We start from the raw sequence: 20,455 nt of genomic DNA, 5'->3' as shown, positions 1-20,455 counted from the left end.
GTGTTATGAACTAGGCCTTTCTCACCTTTTATTACTAACTGCACATGTGTTTGGAATATATTTATTTAGGCACCCCTTATAGCCATAGCGCCTTTTACCGTATATCTGTTTGTTTTTAGATTTGATATTGGACTGTCAATGTGTAACCTACCTTGATGTTAAGCGCTCTGATACCCACGGGTCTTGTTCGCGCTATACAAAACTCTATAATAAAATAAATAAAATAAATGGAAATATTGATTTCCCTGCTAATTCGTCATTGCTAAGGGGACACTCAGGAACCAACTTGTAGTCCTCTAGTAAATTCAGCCTTTCTCTTATATCTGGTATCATTAATTTACAGGTGCCGATGTTACTAGGAGGATTAGCATACCACTCCTAGTGATGGTCGTAGGGCCCTATTAAGTATTAGTGCTTAGCTGATGTGGGACGTCTGGCAAAAAGTGGCAGATGTACTGTCTAAAATATTTGGAGTACATAGGGACTCAATGTACTATAAATAGGATGGATGGACAATCACCACTTTTTGGCAAATATCCCTGCTCTACCAGACTCTAAATATGGCCCATAGTTTTGAAATGATTGGCAGGCAATAATCTATGGCACTCTCCAACATCTGTGGATCTATATTGGATGCCTCTCCGAGCACATTTCAAATGTAAGCCCTCTTGCATCACAAATAAAGCACCCACATGAAGTGTGCACAAACGTAACAACACAATTGCAAAATAATTCAGTAGAAGGGATCAAAATGAAAAAAAACATTAAGCATAATCCCCTGGGCATATTAAAGAGCTCACAAAAATGCTCGTAATCTTAAGGGATGGTGGCCTATCCAGAGGTAAGGTGAAGAATTGAGTAGTCAGTGGCAATTTTTTCTCTAACCATGCACCCACAATTTTGAATAATATCCCTCAGCACAAAAATATTGCCCCATCACTCCAGTGATTCATGATATAAGCAGAAAATAGATTGTTTCTACCATCATTGATAGGGATTTGCCCAGTTCCTACAGCACACTCAAGCCCAACAGAAAAGATAATAAACTCCCCTTCCTCGATTGTACTGATGATTGAACTGCAATCTACCCCATTTTTCACCTCTAAACAACAGTGCATTGTTGTCCAGCTAGTTTTAACCACGTAATGCAACACATACTCAATCATGCACCCACCTGGCTAGCTAATGAAAAAACAGAAGTATCAAGCATACGAGCACCACAATTATAGTGACCATCTATCTCTGGTACTTCGGTTGTATGTCAGAATATCAATAGCAAAAATATACAGTGGCCAAAATATAATTTACAAAAATATTGTTCCATTGGGTATAGATTTTGTTTTATTAAATGGAGTAGGTGATTTTTTTAAATGATATTTAGCCCTCAATATTCTGACACTATACCACTTGGTGCTACCTCATTTCAAATATTTAGCTATAGAGCTAATGTCAGAATACCTCATTTACTGGAAATAAAGATTTGTTTTTCTAGACTATATTATTTGGCTGCCTTCTTGGCATGATAAAGTATGTCATAAACTCAATCACTTTATTTCCCATACACTTCTGCATGCATTTTTTAGTTTTACAGAGTTGTCTTTTTGGGCACAATTCTCTTAGTCTAGCATGAACCCAAAAGCTGTATTTTTATACACTTCCACTCCTCCATCCGACTTTCAGGACTCTGTCAGCTTGTTTATCTTTTCACTTATTTACCTAGACAATCAAAGTTCCAATGTGCATTCGTTTTTACCTAAATGGAACGATTGCATAATGCTACTTTGGCCCCCTGTATACAGAATACATTTAAAGTCATTACTCCTTTCTATGTGTGATTAAGTTTTGTAAATTATAGTGATGAACATTTGAAAGCTGATATCGCAACAGTTGGTACAGGTTTGAAAGGCTATTTAGCAAGAAAAGAAAGAAAAGTACAGAACACACAACAGGGAACTGGAAATTGAATGTTCCAGTGGAATATCTGAAAGCTCATTAATAATTTCAGACTGAGTGGGTCTATGAGGAAAAAGAACAGTTATGTTTATTTTTGAACAAAATCTTAAGATTTCTTCCAAAGCGCAAAAGATGCTATACTTTCTCACTCCACACTAGTAGGCCTATCTTCAAATGCTGATGATGCATCATTTTTTGCATTAAAAAATATCGGATAGGTACAAGCAATGCCACCACATTTTTATTATAACTTGAGCAGGTGCTAAAAAGAGACAATATTCATACCGAACAGGCAATTTTCATATAAGCGTCCATCCTTTCTTTTGGGTTGTCTTTCTCATTCTGCACATTCAGAATTGACTAATGACCAGATCACAAAAAAAAGATTCAGTTTTGCCATATTTTCTTAATGGAAGATAACACACAATGTGGTGCAAACACCCTATGCCACTTTATGATTGTGGTGGGTTAAATGGTGTAATATTGCTAGACAAGTGTTTGTGCACAGTTATGGAGATGGACTATTACTAAAGTACAATATCACCACAACTCATTTTTTACTAACGAGCATCTTGGTGACACGAAATAAAATATAACTACTCAACATTGTAACAACAAATCACAAAAACACACTGGTGAAACAAAATGCGACAAAACTATAAAAACACAACCTCCAAACACAACACAACAACATCTCAACAAAACCCAACAGAAAACAGAACCAAACACAATTACATTGCAAGACATAACACAACAGAACAACTACACACTACGGCAAACCACAACAATTAGATAAAACCATACAAGAATATATTTTCAAGTTGATAACATAACTCAGTACAACAACACAGCATATTAACTAACAGAAAAGAACACAACATGTCTTAGCTACAAAACATGATAGGAAAAACTCATTATTAAGAAAGCAGAACTAAAGAAGGACACAGTACAATAACACAACAAACAAAAAAGCAACTACACAACAACTTAACAGCGCTCATTGATGCAACATAACGACCAAACAAAATAAAACAAGAATCAACCTCAACCTCATTAAATAGAAGGAGTCTATATAACCTGCAATACCCCGAGGAACATAGAAAGAACCAATACTGGGGACACAGCATGCCAAGTGTCAATCCGATCTCATGAACAGGAATGGCAGAATCATTATTCTCTCTAACACATGCAGAAAGTCTGGGCCATGGCTTCCACATAGTGGTGACTCAGCATGCTTATCTGATAGCATGTTGTGAGAGCTAGGAGGTCACTCTCACAGTAAGAAAAGAGGAGATCCAGCAGTACATTAGAAGTACAGAAGAATTCTCCACATGAGCCTCTTACAACTGTCAGAACTCATAAAAGATGTGGTCTATCAATCTTCAAAGAGGGGGGGTGACAAGCTTTTTTGGAGGAGTGGCAACACATCCTATTGGGTTGCCTTGGGGTGGTGAAAGAATCCTGTGTTCTGACGTTCAGATTCTCATTAATCATTTGATGAACAAATTACAAGGTTATTGGGGGCTTAATGTTTGCCTAAATATTCAAATGTTTCACTGAAAAGAAATGTAAAACTGCAAGTATGCATTGCTATTAACCTTCAGCTATGATAAACACAGAACAAAGACCATAATCATATAATGAACTTCATTACACTGCTGGGTACCATAATGCAATGGTGTGAGAGGGAAGTCAGTCATGCTAGAATCTAGAATTGATCTGGGGTATGCCGACGTGATCATATTACATTCACTTATAGGATTATTCGACCAATGTAGCACGTTCAAATCAAGTGTGAGTATTCATTGCACACAGCCTCCAGCTATGGAAAACACAGAAAAAAGATCATAATATATTGAAGAGCCTCATGACACTGCTGAGTAACACAATGCATATGAAAAGTGGTGGAAAGAATGCTTGAATTATTCTCAGCCACTGGTAATTACTTAGGGCTGCAACCCAATCTATTGTTATTTTGCACACAATGCCACATCAGTTTGGACTTAGCCTATGCAAATCAGCCTTGTCACTGCTCCAATGGGAACAGTCAACCGCAAATTGCCATGCCAGGTTCTCCCTGAACTGGAACACATGCAACCTAGTTCCAATTTCCCCCTAATTAGAAACCATCAGCCAGGTATAGTTTGAATCCAGTGATACAATGTGCACGGCTAGAGCGGTCGATCTCGAATCTGAGTACAGGGTTCGAGTCTCGGCAGGGACGTTCAACATCCTGTGATTCTGGGCACATCATTTAATCTCCTTGTGCCTTACAAAATGAATGTGTCCTTTCATAACCCAATTGCTGTTCATGTAAAGCGCTCTGATAACTTTGAGTCGAGTTCATGTTATATAAAACTCAAAACAAAAAAAAGGGCTTAAGTGAGATTTACTAATCCCCACAAAACCACCTTGCATTGCTCTGTGTTGCTTATATCCAGAGTAATGTAAGGTAGTGCAACTCACTGCCTTGGGTTACTTTAGAGGAGTAACAAGAAGAAATATATTTTTTCATGCGTCTATTTTTTTCCGCTTTCCAAGTGTGGTACGTTCTGCAGCACACGTAGAGAAAGGAAAATGCCTCTAAGGATAATATTTTCTGTGGGAAGGTGGCCCTTCTTCCACTAAAAACAACCCTCTTGTAACACAGGCTCCTTTGCAACATGTTGCAAGGTTGCCTGAGTTGGTTCTAGGCACCACTCAGTCCACCAGTGCAGGCAGATGGCAGGAGTGCATCATATCGCAGTAGTCATGGCACATTACTGCTCTCTCACTGCCACGCAACACAGTGCTGCAAGTTATCTTCCTGTGTTGCTTTTCATAACATTTTGATAAATCTGACCCTACATTATTAATAAAGCACTGAAGCATGTTGCACAAGCAACTCTGCCCCTACAACTTGAACTTTAACTTCTTTTGAAGCTTAGAGCACCAGAACAAGGAACCATCATACCGTATAAAAAAGCACTGAAGTTAACACCACAGACTGAACCTATGTGGTAAGTCAATGAACAAAGTACGCTGTATGAATTTTGAGACATGCTTAGTTTGACCCTCATTGGAGAAGTGTTCCTTAGGCACACATCTTCGCAAGCACACAAACCTGCAAAGATATCTGATATCATAGTAAAGATAATTTTGAAAGAAATGAGTGTCATAATGGAGAATTGAGCACTTATATCAAATCGATCTATTATGATATCACTTCCTTCCAACAACAGTTGATGGTATCCGAGAAAAGAGTAATATACCGTTAATTACAAATGGAAATAATCCTGATTGGAGTCAAAAGCTTTGGCAAGTACTGAAAATTATTATGGATTTGAAAAAGGGCTAATTGGTTAATTGTTTGACATACCTGAGCTCCTGGAAAAAGATTTCTGATCAACCCTTTGTGACAGTCACTGAATATGCAATTTGAAAGTAATAGCCATAACTAAGATTCCCCTGGTACTCTATCCTAAACTGAGTAAGTGGGAGATCAAATACAAAATGTTACACCCTGCCTTGATACTAGTTACAATGAATGGCAAGGCACCTGAATCCATAAGATCTAGAACAAACTCCAGATCAGCAGAGGGAACATCCAGTTAGCAAGGAAAAACACTTGAAAATTCAAATGAATTCTGGCACAGAAACTCTTAGACAACAATAGTCTCAATCAAGTGGTGGAAGATCTCACATCAGAAAGAAATTCTACAGTTCAACATCTGTAAACCTCGAGGAGAACCTGAAGCACATATACATCCCATGAATTCCGAATTTCTGGATGGTTATATGATGCTTACGCTAACCACCTCCAAATCTCTGCTGTGCATCACTGACCACAACTCATTGATATGCATAGCCATCACTACCTTTCTGTGGATATAGCCTGGCACTGATAACACCTTAACAGACATACATCACAATATTCTTGTTGGATCTGGAGTAATGGATGGTATTTGGGATTCACTGATCTGGCTGCATATTTCCTTACAAATTCTCCACAAAGACCTTCCCTGGCAATTGGTTATTTACGTGCTTCCGCACACCAATAAGACAGGTTCTATCCTATATGTTCCCAACTCCTCATCACCAATTTATGCCTGGCCACCCAAGTTGGAGGAGCCTAGTTCACCACTCAAAGGCCAGGGGAAAAAATGTTCCTCTTGACCTGACTTTTTGTGTTTTGCTTTACATTCTTGTTACTTTTACTCAACAGAGACCTCTCCTGGTGACAGGTCCTCCTTCAAGGAATCAATATTTCTAAACAACATTGCCACCTTTACTGATAATAATTATAGGGACAAATAAGTCCTTATTATAATATTGGACTGCCAGCCCTCTTATTAAACTTGACTTTTTGCCTCTCTATAGGAAGAGCTCATCGGGCCCTATTTTTGTCCATATCCCCAAGTCAGTTTCTTGGTGTGAAGACAGAATTACTATACTCATATTATTGGACACGTGTCATACTCTAGTGCCATCAGATATACTGTGATCACCTCCCTAAGTGATAAAGGAGAGTCTCTATTCAATAAGAGGACATCTACTACATTATTTGTGCTTTAAGTTGTATTCAAAGAAGCCACAACATCTAACACACTGCATCCTTTAACAACAATAGCAATGCTATTATCTTAGGCCCTCAAGCCAGTAAAGGTTCCTTTCTATTGCAGAAACTGTTGGCTTGTTTTGCTAATAAATATAGATGACTAGAACGTTTACAATTAACATTTCAGAGTGACTTTGCTCTTGATCTAAGCTATTGAAGTGAGGTCTTTATCAGGATGATCTTTGACAAATCACCTATGAAGATTTACACATTTTATTCAGCAATCTAAGGCGTCATCTAAGAACACAATTGAGTTTTTTCTGGGTGCAGAAAAATAAACTAATCATGATTAATGGACGGGCAATTTCAAGTTTGCAAAGTACTCTTATTGTCCCTAGTTTGATATATTTCTGTTGCAGGTGCTAGACCAAGCCACACAAGTGGGGTAGTGATTATACCAAGACAAGTAAGGGAACACTGGGTGCTAGGGATTTTGTGGATCACTGCAGAGTCCTGTAGTTTCTGCGACAGAAATAAAAATGTTTGCTTTTAGAAAATGTTTAAGGTTTGCAGGTTGGATTGGGAATAACTCATGTAATTTGCTGTAGATAAATGATGTGAGATTATGACAAATTATGCAAGGAGTATAACCCAGTATTTTCCGCTATTGTCTTAGCACAACATGCACATTCACAGTACCTGAAGGCAGCTGGAGCGCTGTACTGGATCAGAAGGCAAACTTAAAGTCAGTAAGTAATATGAGCAGAACCTGAGCTTGTTATTACATTGTGATGTAGTATACTTTAAAGAGGAGAGTCTTAAGCTTTTTCCTAATTGGGAGCAGTGTTAGGGTGATCGATCTTATAGATACAAGGATGGTGTTTCAGTTCCTGGATGCATAGACTTAAAAGCCTGGCTTCTTTTTACACTACTTAGTCAGGAGTCTGATGATACCCTGGCTGTGTGCTCTCATAGAACCACCAGAGATGTGAACTTCTCTGAAAGATAAGTGTGGGTGCTGGTTGTGATGGTTTTGCAAATTATGTAGATGGTTTTGAAGATGGCACTGGCTGGCAAATGGAACCAATGGAGTTCCATCTGGGTGGGGAGTAATGTGATCATATTACTTGAGACCTGGGATGAGATGTGCTCCACTGTGTAGGATGCCCTACAAGGGTACAAGTCTGGAGTCAAGTTAGCCATGGAGAAGAGCATTGCCAATATCCAGATGGAAAAGTACAGGAGCTTGCTAAAGTTCCAAAGTTGCTTTCTGGAAGAATCGGTTTGACTTTCTTTTGAAGAAAAACATGTACTAGACCTTCCTTATTTTTGCCAATAAAATGTAAAATGTAAAATATACTTATGTTGCACCCCCTGTAGTTAGAATAGTAATGTTTACCCCTACACTATCCAACACTTACCCTACTGTTGCACCCACTAGAGTTAGAATAGTAATTTTTACCCCTACTCTATCCAACACTTACCTTAACTGCAATGTAATGGTATGCGTTGTAAAGGTATAATGCGATGTAATGGAATGCGTTGTAAATGTAGTTTTAAAAAAATTGTTGTAATGGCATGCGATGTAAATGTATGCGTTGTAAGGGATGTTGCGGTGTAAAAACTGTGTTGTAAAGGCATGCGTTGTAAATATATGCGTTGTAATGTCATACATTCTCATCAGAATCATGATACTGTTCTCTCTGAGTAGAGCACCAAGCCGCTCCATGTAAGGGTTGAATATGCAAGCAGACAGTACGGAACATTGGGGGACTGCACATATGATATAGATCTTTTATCACCACAGGTGCCCATGTGTACAAATTGGAGACACCTGCTCAGTGAACCATCAATTTGTGTTCTGCTGTGTTATTTTTTTCACAGAAAGCCCAATCCTTATGAATTTTACCTTTGAGTCAGGCAAGCAAAAAAAAATCAAAAAATTTAAAAAAATGTCCATAAACCTTTGTAACAGCGTATATACTTACAGACTAGTAATCAACTATTTTACACTCTAGTTATCATCTCCTCAGAAAATCATGTTTGTGTTAGCAGAGACTTTAGCTGGTATTAAAAGAGATGCACACATTATAAAATAAATCTAGGTCCACCAAGCTGTAGATGCATCAAGCACAATACAGTCAGTGGCAGAACTGGTATGATGAAAAAAATAAACTCCTATCTCCATCATACTTTGGCCAAACCGCTGAGCTTTTGTTTGTTTCCGATAGTCCCTTGGTTGGTGAATAATAAAGCAGCAAGAAAGATACATTTTGCAATCGAAAATGTCTCAAAGAAAGCCTAATGCAGATTATATGCTAGACGACAAAGCACAATATGATATGATCATTGGACAGAAAATATATATGTCATAGAAATCACAGCTGCGCGTGTTGTTCGTGCACATCACTTTGCAGTGTTGTTACAATCATCTCAGTGCAGTAGGATTGACACAGGAGAAGAGAGGATCAGGCTGATGCGCTAAGAGTAGAGTTGAAGGGGTAGGTATCTGCTACCCTCGGCAAAGGTTCTCTAGAAGACCTCCCAGTCCAGCTGAAGCCTGAGAAAGATACTCTAGTAATATGGGCTATGCATCTCTGCATCAACAATGCAACCAGATCATGTATTCAGCCACAGGGGTTAAGTTAGAAAAAGTTGATTGAGCTTAGGTTCCCAGCTATTTTCCAGTGAAACTGCCCAAATTCATCACTATTTTAACTATTTGCCTAAATAAAAAATGCTGCAAGCCAAATTGCTTAGAGCAAGCAAATAAAGTGTTCAATACCCTCACCAACTTATTGGATTCTCTGCTTGAAAAAAATGTGCACAATTGTTCACCTACTATTAACAAAAAAAACATAGGTTTCGGTTTTACAAGTATTTCATTTACAAAGCCGTCATGGGCAGCATCCCCCACTTATCGTGTTAACAATTTCACTATCTCTGGTGGCGCTAGTCAAAACCACAGCCAAGCACCATCAGACTGGCAACCTAAAAGGTATGAAAAAGAAAAAATCAGGCCTTTTACATTCATGCACTAAGGTTCTAGAGGAACCTCCCTGTATCTAAGAGGAGCACCCCAACACTGCTCAAATTAAGGTATGAGTTAAAGATGTACCCTCTAAGAGAACACTACATTTATTTATTTATTTATTTATTTATTAGAGAGTTTTGTATAGCGCGAACAAGACCCGTGGGTATCAGAGCGCTTAACATATAAGGCGTAGGAGAAAGACATATATATCAGACAGTTATACGGACAACAAATATGAGGTAGATGATAAATATAGACAATGGTGGGTATACTTCTATCATAAGTAAAATGTGTAAGCAAGTATGATAGTTAGGTCATTGTCAGTTCGTGACTGATCTATTCTAGGTAGTGTATTTCTTCATCAGAAAGCTCTTCACTTCTCGCTTAAATGCATCACAATGCATTACAATTCCACAAACACCTTTCTCTTTTATCACTTTTGACTGTATACTTGCCCATGGCGCTGTACAGTGCTCCGCTGCCCTTTTGGCTAGCTTTACTCTACACAACTGCTACATACATACATACATACATACAGTATTCCTAAAGGGAAACAAACAAATTAACTATTCCAAACCTTCCACTGTTCCAGGAGCATGTATCTCCATAGGACACAAGTGTAAGTGCAACACAAAATACTAAGGGGCTGATAACGATGTCGGGTGGAAACACTTCCGCCCAACACTGCACCAGTCATGGGACCCACCAACACTCAGAGCGTGGTCCCGATTGGTCCATTAGGATGCGACTAAATAATATTCAGTCACATTCCTATGTTTTACAATGGGAGAATGTATTACGGCTGGTTTACTGCCGGAATGCATGCTCCCATTGTAAAATGTGAGGTGCAGTTCATCCAAGCACCCCATGGAAGGCACCTAAAGGTACCTGCCACAGGGTGCAGGGCTCAACAGGGGGCCCCCAAAGATGCTTTCCGGTATGGTTTCCAATACTAGACAGACCGTCAGGAAAGCCATGTCAGAAACCGTCATCTTAATCTCAAGAGTGGAAAGGCCTGCCCTTGAGATTACTGAATAGCATTCTGAATGGCGGGGGGGGTTCTCATTCCCTTCGGATGTCAGCCAAAATGACCGGTCAGATTAGTTTACGACCACCTGCATCATGATGAGGCAGTTGTAAACGAATCTGAGTGATAACATATTTGCCTCAGAAGAAGCAATGCTTCATCTTACCAAAAAGAAGAAAATTCGTGTTCTCACACAAATATGCCTGTCGGAGACATGAATATGCCTTTAAAGATGCACCCCTATACTGACCTGAAGACACACACAGAGCTCTCTCACTACTGAGAAAATCACAAAACTCTCACATTATGCCGTATTTTGATTTGCACATGCACTGCATGTGGACACAGCAGAGACAAAAATACAGAGAGGAGATGACAGATGCACAGAGTATGAGTTGATGCAAAAAGAATGCGAAGGAGGATACTAACGCCCAGGCGCGGTGCGTCCATTGGGGCGTAGGGGCGTAGCCCCACTAAGCCCCATGGACCCACCGCCGCGTCACGAAAATACAAATACAACAAATATTGAAATAATCGCGCTCGCTACCTGCCGGCTGGGAATCTGGGAGACACCCGACTTTTCTGGAGTGCGCAGGGGGGGGATGGGCCTGCTGCAGCTGCGCAAGTGGATTTATGGGCAGAAACTAGCCCGCGCATGCGCAGATTGATTCCCTGTGAATTTCCCTTTAGAGAGAGGACCAGCGGGCGGGCCGCAGCCCCCGTGGTTGCACAGGGCGACTGGGCGAGCAGTCATGGTGCCCCCCCAGCCAATCCTGGTGCTGCATACAGCGCCAGGATTGGCTGATCAATACATAGCCCGGGTACATAACCCCCTGTCTGGGGGGGCAGAGCCCTCTCCCTCCCTCGTACTGCGGCCTCTGTTTGTTTATGGGGTTTGATTGAAGACCTGACCTCTGACCTGACCGGACCCAGGAATACTTAAGAGGGCGACACTGCGACAGTCAAGTCCCGAAGGAACCGCTCGGCCAGGGAGACCCGGCGTTCACACTCAGGTATGATCAGAGTGCTAGGAAGTGGAACACTGTTTACCACACGGTTCACTGTAGTAGTGTGCACTGAGTGAAATCCATGAGAAATATATCTGATGATTTGTATTTATTATTCCGCAGTAGCAATCGCCAGTTAGGCAGCACAGGTTTGCTGATGAAATGTGGAGAAACAAAACTAAATACCTGATTAGCGCATTAAAGAAACTATGTACTTCCCCTTATAGGAAGTAACGTTATCCATGATGTAGACCGCACACGCGTGGTTGTGCTTGCGGGGAAATGGCCCGCATGGCTCACCCGCGTTGTAAAGGCAGTTTTCCAAGAAGCAGAGCCCTTCTGCCGCGAAGCCCTATATCACATGGAGTACAGGGATGAAAACTGCACTAATCTGACCAAACGTAAACTGCCAGAAAAGCTGCATGTGAGAAACACTGCTAGCTTGTAAAGAAGCTCCTTCGTTATCCTATGAGTTACAGGTGGATGCTGCTAGTGTCCCGAGAACGCCTCCCCAACATGTTTTACAAGGGTGGAACAGCTTCTTTGCAAATAATGTCCTCTATCAGGGGGCGTGTTGCCTAAAGCCTCCCTCTCACGCAGGTGTGAAGCTGAGAGTTGGAGAGAACCCCCCCTTCCCTCCGGACTTCCAGGTGTGAAATGGCTAGTTTACAGAGAAGTCCCCTTTCTCACGGGTTACTGGTCTTAAACAATGCTAGTTTCAATATGGTCTGGTACTCCCTAGGACCCCTCTCAACACTTCAAAAACCCCTGGCACAAGGTAGACCCCCCCTTCCAGCTTGCCCCAGGTACTTGGACAACCAGACTATGATTTGGTAGTTATTTGGATTAGGGGGGAATGACCCCCCCCGCGGCCGTATTTATTAACAAACAAAACAATAATTCAAAACAATTTTTGTTACAGAAAAAATTTAACGCAGAAAGTACAGTTTACATTGATAGACACATGATGTTGCCAAAGCTAACCTTAACACGTGCTAATACAGAAGGCACTCCTAGCGTACATCTAGCAATGGACAATATGACTTTCTGCGTGTCCCTTTGAGCCTGACGGCAAAGTCAACGTCTGGCAAGTTTCTCTCCCCTTATTATTACTCCTGGAGCAAGGTTTCGCAGGGGGTCCAGCTTATCGGACGGATCTTTTCCCCTGGGCCCCCCCTTTGCCCGGTCCTTGAACTCCATAAAAGGGGAGCGCAGACTGCTGCGCATGCGCGTACAGGGGTGGCCCCAGGCCCATTGGGAAGGATGACTCCCCCGGCCCCCATACCCCAACAGCCTACTTACCGGCTGTCACTACCCTGGAGTTAGATGGTGCTGACCGCTAAGACCGCAGACTATGCTTACCAGTGTTGACCTTACCGCCTGACCAAGGACACCCAAATACGACAATAGAATAGCTGAAAGCATGCAAATTACCGTTCACTTATTTACATCATTACATTTAAACAGCACAACTTGTGAACAGACTTTATTTGTTCGAAAATTAGCTATGTACAACTAGGAATAAAACAATTTCCCAAACTTGAATTTCCTGCTTTAGGGGATGGTGGGTGGGCAAAAGATTAAAAAGGACAGGTGGGGTGACGGCCAGCCGGCCCGCGCGTGGATGAGACGAGGGGGGCAGCCGGGTCACGAAGAGGCTGACTCCTACGCAGGCTCCCTCCTTTAAGGGCTGGGGAGCCAGGGGACATTTCCGGGGGTTGGTTGTTCTTGAACCGGAAGCATTGAAGTGCTTCCGGTTCGGTAGGACTATGTGCGGCGCCGATTGGCTGCCGGCCCATGATGCGAGGAAGGTCGAGGGCAGCGTCATGGATGACGCATTTCCCCCCCCACCCACCTCGCAAATCTTCCCGGGGCTAGGGTGACCGCCATAATGGCGGCCCGTCCCATTCTGTTCCTGGCTCGCATAATATGGTCTGGTACTCCCTAGGACCCCTCTCAACACTTCAAAAACCCCTGGCGCAAGGTAGACCCCCCCTTCCAGCTTGCCCCAGGTACTTGGACAACCAGACTATGATTTGGTAGTTATTTGGATTAGGGGGGAGTGACCCCCCCCCGGCCGTATTTATTAACAAACAAAACAATAATTAAAAACAATTTTTGTTACAGAAAAAATTTAACGCAGAAAGTACAGTTTACATTGATAGACACATGATGTTGCCAAAGCTAACTTTAACACGTGCTAATACAGAAGGCACTCCTATCGTAAATCTAGCAATGGACAATATGACTTTCTGCCTGTCCCTTTGAGCCTGACGGCAAAGTCAACATCTGGCAAGTTTCTCTCCCCTCCCTCCTTCAGTCCCAAGGGTACTGCCATTATTACTCCTGGAGCAAGGTTTCGCAGGGGGTCCAGCTTATCGGACGGATCTTTTCCCCCGGGCCCCCCCCTTCGCCCGGTCCTTGAACTCCATAAAAGGGGAGCGCAGACTGCTGCGCATGCGCGTACAGGGGTGGCCCCAGGCCCATTGGGAAGGATGACTCCCCCGGCCCCCATACCCCGACAGCCTACTTACCGGCTGTCACTACCCCAGAGTTAGATGGTGCTGACCGCTAAGACCGCAGACTATGCTTACCAGTGTTGACCTTACCGCCACAGGCCAGCATAGTTGACCGACTATCTGGCCCCCCCCTCCTAGCACTAGAAAGGCCCTGCACTTTGTTTCAACACCCTGAACCAGGCTATGATGTTATCCATAAATGCATGATTCCCTTTATGTGAAAGGTGCACCCCGTCCTTAAGAAAAAACTGCTCACCCCGGATATACCTGTGCGATATTGTCTTTAACCTAGGGGTCCTAAACAATTTGTCAAATTTGTTGTTGAGTCGCTTTACCGCATGATTCAACGCCCTCACTGATTCGCCCCCCCTCCACTGAAACCTACCTAGGTATCATGTGGGACCATGCTATTATGGACTGTGGACACTGCTTCGCTAGCCACCCCATCTCTTTGAGTAATTCTTCAATCAAGTTCCTCCTACCTAATCTTGCCAGGTCGTTACCCCCCAAGTGCAGGATCCAGATTGCGGGTGGTCCCGAGCTTGTGCATAAAGCATGGTTCACCAGTTCTCTGAATTGTCCCACGCACAGCCCCCCCCCGCCCAAAAAATAACATCTTTGCCCCTAAACTTGCCACCTCGTCTTTAATGGCTCCTGTAAAGAAAGCATTCAAACGGCGAACATATGAGTGTCCTACCACCCAAATTTCTTAGGTCTTCTGGTGCGAAGAGTAAACTTGCGTCACCTCTTTAGTTGCTTCGCTGTGAACAGCCACCATTTGACCCGCCGCATATTTCTCCCCTGAGTCACAGGATGAAGAAACTGCAAGTAACGTAAAAAGAGCAAAAGGGTCAGTGCACCGCCACGCCGGCATGTCATGCAAATATACAAAGAAACTTCTCGTCCAAACCACCTCCCCTACCTCTTGAGTCACAAGAATAGGGTATGGGGCAAGCGTGTCTAAATGCAAAATTGCTACCTAGATCCTACAGCAAATGCAGCCGCACATATCGCTTATAGCAATTGGAGGACCACCTGCCAATCTTTTTAACGCGCTCTTGTCCCAAGCCGTTCGCTGCCGCCTCTGAGGCTGCGCCTATCCTGAAGGAATGGGTCCCAAAATTGGCTGGATCCACACCTGCTTCCTCGAGTGCTTTGACCATCACTCTTCTAAACTGAAACACTGTGAGGGGGGGGTTCTATCATCGTGTATAAACAGTGGACCGTCTAATACTAGAGCCCTTTGAGACAAGAATGCCTCCAACCTCGCCACCGGGCAGCATGCCACACTCCCTGCCCTGTGCAAGACTACGGATTCCTCCCTACCCTCTTGATCTGTCTTAGATTTTGGTATAGTAATCATCACCGAGCCTATGCCCATCTTTACGTGTCCTGCTTGGATCCCTCCCGACCATTCGTGTTTGTTCCTTGCGACAAGCTCACCTACCCTGAAAGCGCCGTAAAATGCTAAGCAGAACGCAGCTTGGAAGAGGACGGCCTCGCTACATGAGGTACAGACCCTTGGCAAGACCACTACCAGCTTTCCCAGTATCTCTAGGCTAACAGGCCTCCTCACATCGGGCTCTGCCTTTCGCAAGCGTTGCCACCCTTTCAAAACCTGCTGTACCACAAAGCGTTTCGTGGGGTCACCTCTCCCTTGTAACTTCGCAAAATAAGAAATCGCTGCGACGTGTCTCCTTGCGGCTGCCACTGTGCGCCCCTCTTCCCACATGAAGGAAAGGTAAGCCAATACTAACTCATGTTCTAGCCAACTGTCACCCCACTGTTCCCCTAGGAAAAAACTAAATTCACCAAACGCCCCTTCGTATGCACCCCTCGTCCTAGGCGCTAGGCTTGCCGCCAAGAGGTGTGGTATTCCAGGGCACTGAGTTGCCATAGACGTTCTGGGAAAGGTATCTGGTGGGGCGCTGCCTCTGGGATGTGTGCCCTGAACTCCTGCATTTTAAAACGAGACAATGCGTCAGCTGCCTGGTTCAACACCCCTGGCACATGTTTCGCTCTGAATACGACATTCAACTTCATGCATTGCAACACAATTTCTTTTAACAGGCGTAGCAACATCCCACATTTTGCCGATTGATTATTTATGCATTCAACCACGCCCATGTTGTCCGACCAAAATATGACAGACTGATCTCTCAAGGCATCCGCCCACACAACCAAAGCTACCAGAATCGGGAAAAGCTCTTGGAGAGTGATGTTGCTGGTGAGCCCCGACTGTTGCCACCATATCGGCCAACGTTCTGCCACCCACTCTTGTCCCAGAATTGCTCCAAAGCCCTCGCTGCCTGCCGCGTCGGTCATTAAGCCTAGTTCTGGGCTAGACAAGGGCGGGCTAGGCCACACCACCTTGCCATTGAAATCCTGCAGGAAAGTCTTCCATATCTGCATGTCCTGCCTGACTTCTTTTGTCAGCCTGGTGTGGTGATGCTTCTCTTTGAGACCGGACATAGCGTGAGCAATGGTGCGAGAGAAAGGACGCGCCATAGGAATGATGCGCAACGCAAAATTAAGTTGGCCCACCACTTGCTGTAATTGATGTAGTGTAACCTTCTCTCTTCCAATGCAGCACTCCAATGCGTGCCCAAACTCCCTAACCTTGTCACGTGGCAGTCTGGACACCCCTTGGACTGAATCTAACTCGATCCCTAGAAATTCAATTCTGGTTGCGGGGCCCACTGTTTTATCAGGTGCCAACGGTACACCAAACTCCTGCATGAGGTTGCAAAATTGCTGCAAGGCTGCCTTGCAGTCCACAGAACCTGGTGCCCCTAGGAAAAGAAAATCGTCCAGGTAATGGAGGACCCACTGATGCCCCGACTTTTCCCTGAATGACCATTCCAAAAAGGAGCTGAATTTCTCAAAATAAGTGCACGACACTGAACATCCCATTGGCATGCACTTGTCCACATAGTACTTGCCCTCAAACTGAAATCCTAGGAGGTGGCAATCAGCGGGGTGAACGGGTAGCAAGCGGAAAGCAGATTGAATGTCAGATTTTGCGAGCAGAGCCCCACGACCTAAGGTCCTCAACATGGTCACTGTCTGATCAAAAGATGTGTACTTGACACTACATAGTGCATCTGCGATAGCATCATTCACCGAGCTGCCCTTGGGTGCGGACAGGTTGTGGATTAATCTGAATTCGCCCGGTGCCTTCTTCGGAACCACCCCTAGGGGTGAGCACACAAAATTCGCCATCGGGACGTCCTCAAATGGTCCAGCCACCCTCCCCAGGTGTAACTGCCGCTACTGGTGCCTGACACCTGTTCCCATGGGGCCACGGTAGCCTCATTAGGGGTTGGGCCAGCAGGTACCTGCTGTGGGCTCCCTGCCGGTAGTGCCGGCCCCTCCTTTGGTTTGCCAACTCCGAATTCTGCGAGCAACTTTTTTGCCTGCTCCATTGCGTCACCCGCGCCAGCTGACGCCCCCGCTGCATGTGACCAGTTGCCTATTGAATCCAGCCATGGCAGAACCACCGCCAAACTAGCTGTCATATCGGGTTGACCGGGTATTTCCACTGCTGCCCCTACATTATTCTGAGGTCCTGGTGTGGCCAACGGTACCTCAGGCTGCCCTGTACCCGCCACAGGAACCTCAGGCTCTGGCGCTACCACTGGACTCACGGGCTCCCTTGCATCCTGCCCTCTCCCTTTTCCACCCTGTCTGGACCTGTTCCGTTTTGGTGTGGGGGGGGTAATTTCTCAGGGGCACAACAGGCCGTCTAGGCCTTCCTCCCACTACCGCTTCTGGGCCCTCCACTTTGTCCTGCAGTCTATTGAGCGTTTGCCCCATGGCCTGTAATTGCTGCACCAATGCTTCCAGCATGACTTCGGTGTGAGACCGCTTCTCGGGCTGCCGTGCCTTAGGGGCCATCGTGATAATGTGCCCCCCCCTATGTACAACTGCCTGCGGGAATCTATACCACGTGACAGTTCCCCACCAGGGTACCGTGTTCCCTCTCACCGTCTGTTGTAGCGACACCGACCAACCGGCGCAGTCACGCAACCAGAGCCAAGACCTACCGGCTAACCCACTAAGCTGAGGCGAGCCGCCCGCTCAAGCCTTCGATGGCTCCCAGAAGCGATGTACTGCTGGTTAGCCGATGCCGCCGCTGCTCCTTCCAGTGCTCTCCAACCGACTGCCGTCCTTGCAGGTGGATGGTTGTCCTCTCAGAGACGCGAGCTGGTGCTGTTGATAAAAGTCAAAAAATTGCGGTTTTCGCTGCGCTGCACCTGGCTATCCAACTGGGCTCCCTAATTGCAATGAGCCCCCTATTGTAACATATGCCCCTCCAGTCCAGCAGGAAAAAAGGTGAAAAAACCTCGCAAAGGTGCCACAAAACAGCTCCCTTTCTGACAAAATTAAACACCTGCGCAGAAATACCGGTTGCCACTGCCCCCTTGTTTCTTAATTAACTAGGCAAGCGCTAAAGAGGCTGAAAATAAATCTTAAAAATTATCCTGGTCAACTATCCAGGCGCGCTGACAAACAAAGCCACCAAACAGCCACGATCCGCCGCCTTCGAGTCCCACTCTCGGTCCGTTACGCTTGGAATGCGTGCAGCAGCTAAAAAATGCCCCCAGAAACACTGACCCCAATTCGGGCGTCTATACCGGTATTCTCCTTTAAACCCCTATTGCGCAAATGTAACGGAGGCTGCTACGGGGCCGCACACATACTCGGACCAACTGAGCCCACCGGTCAGCACCTCCCCCCGGGCTCTTCGCTGAGGAAAGAGAAGAGGACCGGTGAGTGATGTGGGGCCAGTCCGTGATACCACAGCAGCCCCAGCCCTTCGCGCTACAGCTCGCCTCTAGGCGCTTACGCTACAGGATGTGGAATCGCCCAGGGATACCACCGCACTCCGTTGCTGCCCCGGCGCCGCTCTTGATGCCGCCGTCGCCGGATGCCGGGAACGCTGCTCTTGCGATGCCGCTTCCCCCGTCACTACGAACCTGAAAAACAAACAGAACAAAAGGTTAAAAGGGACGGGTGGGGTGACGGCCAGCCGGCCCGCGCGTGGATGAGACGAGGGGGGCAGCCGGGTCACCAAGAGGCTGACTCCTACGCAGGCTCCCTCCTTTAAGGGCTGGGGAGCCAGGGGGCATTTCCGGGGGTTGGTTGTTCTTGAACCGGAAGCATTGAAGTGCTTCCGGTTCGGTAGGACTATGCGCGGCGCCGATTGGCTGCCGGTCCATGATGCGAGGAAGGTCGAGGGCAGCGTCATGGATGACCCATTTCCCCCCCCCCCCCCCACCCACCTCGCAAATCTTCCCGGGGCTAGGGCGACCGCCATAATGGCGGCCCATCCCATTCTGTTCCTGGCTCGCATAAAGACTTGCCCTCTCGCCAGAGTAACAGGAGTGGAACTACTAGTGTGCGCAAAATGGCTCCTTTCACGGGGATTACAGGTGGGACACTGAGCTGGTGCAGAAACTCCATGAAACTGTGCTAGTTTACAATGCTCCTTCATCTGCCCCGAAGGTCGTGGTAAATGCGTGCGAGATGCTGTCCCTTGCTCGAGGTCCAGCTCTCACGTAGGATGCAAATGTGAAAATGATACTTTGTAGAGAACACCCCCCTTTCACGAGTTACCAGTGTCAAATTGCTAGTTTTCCCAATTAGTGCCTTTTCCTACGAGTGTTACATGTCTGACACTGCGCCAGTTTTCCAGAATGTCCCCTCGCCCTGACAGGGCCCTCGGAGAAGTAACCCCAATAGCTACTTTGTATATTCTTGTTTCATAGAGACGAGTGTGTAGAACATTCAGTTTGAGGAGGAAGTACGTGTAGATGAATGGATTCTGCCTTAAACCGCCCCAGTTGGATTGTGTTGTAAGCAGCCCCAGTGGCCTAATGGATAAGGCACTGGCCTGCCTCCTAAGCCAGGGATTGTGGGTTTGAGTCCCATCTGGGGTGGAGTAAATATGTGTTTTTTGCAGTTTATAAGCAATCTGATGTTGTGTGTTTTAGATTTGAGGCCTGGCTTCAAGTCGATTTTATCCCAGGGGGAAAGCAGCTGCCATGATTAAGGTTTTGCACTCTCAACGTGACCTCATGTATGACATTATATATTTTTTTTATTTAACTTGATTTGCAAACTACCTCTGAGGTCGGAGTTAAAAATCGTAATAAGAGCTGGTGTTGTCAGTGCCAACATGTGCGTGTGGATCAAATGTAAACTTCTTTTGAAAGGTGTGGTTTGCTTAGTGTCTTTCCAGGTAACTAAAAATGAGTTTGGCTTGATATAATCCACAATGTCAATGAAGGTAGTTAACCCCTCAAATAAAATGTTTAAAAAAGAAAGTTCCCTTCGCATACATTTATTTAAAGTGGCTGAAAATTTTTGGGGGCT

This window comes from Lissotriton helveticus, chromosome 5_1 (genome assembly GCF_964261635.1).
Source record: "Lissotriton helveticus chromosome 5_1, aLisHel1.1, whole genome shotgun sequence".
NCBI lineage: Eukaryota > Metazoa > Chordata > Amphibia > Caudata > Salamandridae > Lissotriton > Lissotriton helveticus.
This window is presented reverse-complemented; position numbering follows the sequence as displayed.